Below are 4,401 nucleotides of genomic sequence, written 5' to 3' on the forward strand. Positions count from 1 at the left end.
AATTAATGTTACGTTTTAACGCTGGCGCGCTCTTCCCAATTTAGTTCAAACATACTCTGTAGAGGATGCGTGATCCTGGTGACGTGTGATTGTACCCATAATAGGGTGACCATGATAATTACGTCATGGATCCGGTAGATCTGAGCGGTTTATACATAGGATGATGGGTCAAGGGAAGAAGGGACATGCAGCCGAGCCTGGTAAGGGATTTAGCAGATGAAAGACATAGAAGGTAGAAATCCAGGCAGGTATAGGCTTAAATATTAATACAGACTCCAATTTGCACAGTGACACGCAAGTGCCTTCCTGCCCTCAAGAACCGGAACTACATTGGCCGTACGAGCTCCGAGAAGGTTGGGAATTGCGAATCTAGTGTTGGTAGTGATAACTGGATAATACATTGGCCAGATCCTACAACCTAGTGAGCTTTTCGTTTACTTGTGCAGATCCGACAGGTTAACCGAATTTACTACTTGGTCGGTTACACCCTAGGGGCTCTCAACTTTCAAGATCCCGTCACAGGAGGCGGCAAGTACGACGCAAAGGAACTACAAAGGCAAGGGAACACACCCGCAAGGCAACCCTACGGCCAGATCCACGATCTAGGCCCCGGATCCATAAGCTCGAATATTCGCTTAGGATACGGAACCATCCACGGACGCAGAGTGAAGATTTTCCACTGCTGCTCCACCCTCACCCCACGTCTCGCCAAGACGCTCAAGCTTCACCACTTGAACTCTTCGGAAGTTACCGAGAGAGCAAGATCCCGCCCTACCGACGGGTACACAAGGTGAGGAAAGTTCAGCAGAACACGGATCATCGGGGGACCCCCTCCGTTAGTCGATGTCTGGGTGCAATTGGTAAGCTGGATCCGGCAATCTCGCAGATTTTGCTGATCCCGCTACACCACAATATCAAGTGAACAATGATCCGTTATGGATCTTCTTGCATGTCAACCGTCGTTTGCACCGTCGCATGAGCATCTTTAACGGTCCGCGCCCTGTTCCAGATGGTGTACGTGCCTTCCAAGGGTCGCTGAGTCTTCCGCGAACTCATCCCAACCGCCACCGAGGGTTCGTACCGTAGATGGTCCGCTGAAGGCCAGTCCATTATTAATAATAAGGACAGCCTGGTTTCAGTGACATATGGACCGTATCCAATATCCGTTGAGAGTTCGGAAGTGACGCCGTCGAGTCCCTTGCACCTTGGTGTCTCCGTACATCACATGACCGAGGGTTCGTCGCTTGAACATCTTGGGCGGTGTCACGTCTTTGTCGACGAGTGATAATCCGCAACTACGGAGAAATCACTACACCACAGCTTGTTCGCTCGCATCACGTCCAACGCTCGACGGGGGTGCCCCAGATGCACCTCCATGGCCGTCTTGCCTCCCTCGGCACGGCTATGGACGAAGATGTCGTCGAAGTACGTCTGTACGAAGTCACATAGTGGCCGCAACAAATGCGTTACCAGTCGATTAAACGTCGCCAGGGTATTAGACAAGCCCTGTGGCATGGCGAGCCACTCCCAAAGCATGCCGCTTGGAGTGCTCACCGCGGTGAGCGGGATGTCGCTCTCTCGCATCAGGATCTGGTAGTACCTGTCTACCAAATCCAGAGCACTGTACAGTACGCTTCCGGCCATGTTGTTTAACAACACATCGTTTCGTGGGATTGGTGTTTGGGCCGGCACCGTCGCGTGTTTCAGCTTGTTATAAGCATGAGCTAGACGCCACTTTCCGTTCGGCTTCCGAACGCAGAAAGTTGGCTTCGAGTGCGGGGACTTTGACTCCCGCACCATACCTGCCTTCGCTTTCGCAGCGAAGAAGGCATCAATGACCTCGCACAGTTCGTGCGGAAGAGGCCATTGCCTCGTGATACAGTACTTTGTGCCAGACACGAGATCAATCTCATGCCGTACGCCTCGATCCGGTGGGAGTTGGGTCGGTGGGTGTTTGCTCACCACGTCCGCATACTCCGTCACCAAAGAATACACCGGATCCTTGGGGTTAATAACGATTTCTGAACCCAAGCGCGCCTGACGCTGCTTGTTCAGGTCTTCCAGGACGTCATCGTCCAAAACAGAGGAGGCGTTCAGCTCCTCCCGAGTGGTCTCAGGTCTTATGAGCAGCATCTCGGCAACCTTTTCGGCCTTGAGGTTGGCCAGGAAAGACTCGACCGTCATTCCCTCGAGGTTCAGTATCTCTTCAACCTCTGGCAACGGTTCTAAGTGGACACCAGTTGCCTTGACGGGTAAACCGGTCTCGCCATCGAAGATGTGATGACACTCTTCCTCCGGCCTTGTCGGAGGAGCCCGGGCCCTGGACTCCGAGTCGCTTGAAGCGACGTCGATCGGAACGAAGTTCTGATCCGACTTTTGGCGGCGGAGGCAACGTCGACGGCGACCGTGACGTGAAGCTTTGTTACCCACGACTGGGGATGTCGGAGCGCCGACATCCGAGGCACTCGTGGCCTCGTGTGGCACTGTGTTACCCACACAGGAAGCGTGTCCGACGCCTTCCTCTTCAGTTAAGGTCTGGGCGACCGCGTGTGGCACTATGTTACCCACACAGGAAGCGTATCCGATGTCTTCCTCTCCAGTTAAGGTCTGGGTGACCGTGTGTGGAACTCTGTTATCCACCTTGAACACGCTATTGCCAGTGTTCGTAACAGCTGCAGCTGTCTGCGGAACTATGCTACCCGCTTGTGGACCTAAGTTACCCACTTGGCCAGCGCCTCCTCTGGGCGCTGCCACCATAAAAACATCCTCGGAGTCGTCATGTACGTCGACCACTCCCAAGCATCTGCCGGATGCTTTGATACCCTGACAACCCTTGCGGGCGCTCCGGGTCCTGACAGAGGTGGTAACATGACTCGCCAATGCTCTGTCGGACTGCGCAGGGCGACTGGCACCGATTGCCTTGCCTCGCCAGTCGATCCAGGGCTCGTGCTCCTCAAGCCAGGGCATGTCCAGGATCATATCGTATGGATCCATGTCGAGAACAGCGAGCTGTTCGAGGCTGTCAAAGGCTTCAAACTTGACGGCCAGATCCACTTGGGCGTTGGGGACAGTGACGACCTTCCCGCCGGCCAGTCGCACTGACACCGTCCCGTTGCCCTTGCTTTCTCTCAAAGCATCGGACAACTTGATGCTGTTACGAGCAACCGTCTGGCGGCGTGCCCAATTCTTCGACGCCCCAGAGTCGATCAAGATTCTAAAGGGATGATCGTATCCCCGTACACATCCGTGTACTACGAGCAACCCGCCGCTGCTCTTCGACGATTCGAGAGTGCGAAGGCTCTCAGGGACTAAGTCCCCGTGGTACGCGCCACCCGCGCACCCATCACGAAGACTTAGTTTTTCCCCAGTAGGGCGCCCCGCCCCTACTGGTTTCCGGCGTTCCCCTGTCCCCGGGATCCTGGCTTCTGCCAGCGACCCTTGAGGACGGGCTTAAGGAAAGCCCGTCTGCGGAGTCTTTCCGCGGGACAGTCACGCTTGAAGCGCCTCCCACTCCACGCGAGTGAGATGGGGGAATGCAGCATGCTCCAGGGTCGCCCCGGAGATCTGGACTTGGCTCATCGTAGACTTGGTCGTTGATAGGACTACAAAGTGCTACCAGGTGTAACGGGGGTAAGAGATACCGTCACTAGCTTACACTATAGTGTGGAGGAAGCTCGCAATAGTAAAACCAAGTCTTAGGTTTGTGTCAAATTCAACTCTGATTTATTTAGGACCAGGGCGGCTACCCCTGGCCTCGTGTGAACCACTCAAACACATGTCTGTATCTGATTGGTCAATAAGTGAGTCTGGCTCCTCACTATCAACCAGTCAGATGATGACACCTTGGCACACGCTACCCGTGTGCCACTTTACCTACTTATGTAATAGCAAAAGAAATATCTACCTACTTATGTAATTGAAGTTGGGCCCATAACATCACCCTCCTCTCTAAGTTGCGCCTACGCAACATAAGCGCACGGAACACATTTGAAGAAAACTCGAAAACCGAAAAGGCGGAGACATCGGAGACAGCGCGAAGGGCGGCAGCGCCAGCGCGTTGCTGGCGGTGGTAACAAGGGCAAGCCCAGGGACGACAGGTGCGCCACAAGCTCTGGATGTACTGCAAGGACCGTCACTGCGCGTCTCGGCCCCGAGGACACACATCGACGAAGTGCCCAGCGTACATGCGACTTAGAAGACTCCGAGCTGGAGACACTTGGATCACAGACACGAGGAACCTCACGAAGCCGACTTCGTGGCGCAATGATCAATGCATGGGGCTTCCAGTCAGGACGCCCGAGTTCGATTCCCACCAGGCGCATTCACTCACGCACACGCGAGTGTTGTTTTGCTGCCAGAACGGAATAGCTTCGAACATCTCGAAGACATGAGACTTGTCGA

This window comes from Phytophthora infestans, genomic scaffold (genome assembly GCF_000142945.1).
Source record: "Phytophthora infestans T30-4 supercont1.60 genomic scaffold, whole genome shotgun sequence".
In the NCBI taxonomy this organism is placed as follows: domain Eukaryota; phylum Oomycota; class Peronosporomycetes; order Peronosporales; family Peronosporaceae; genus Phytophthora; species Phytophthora infestans.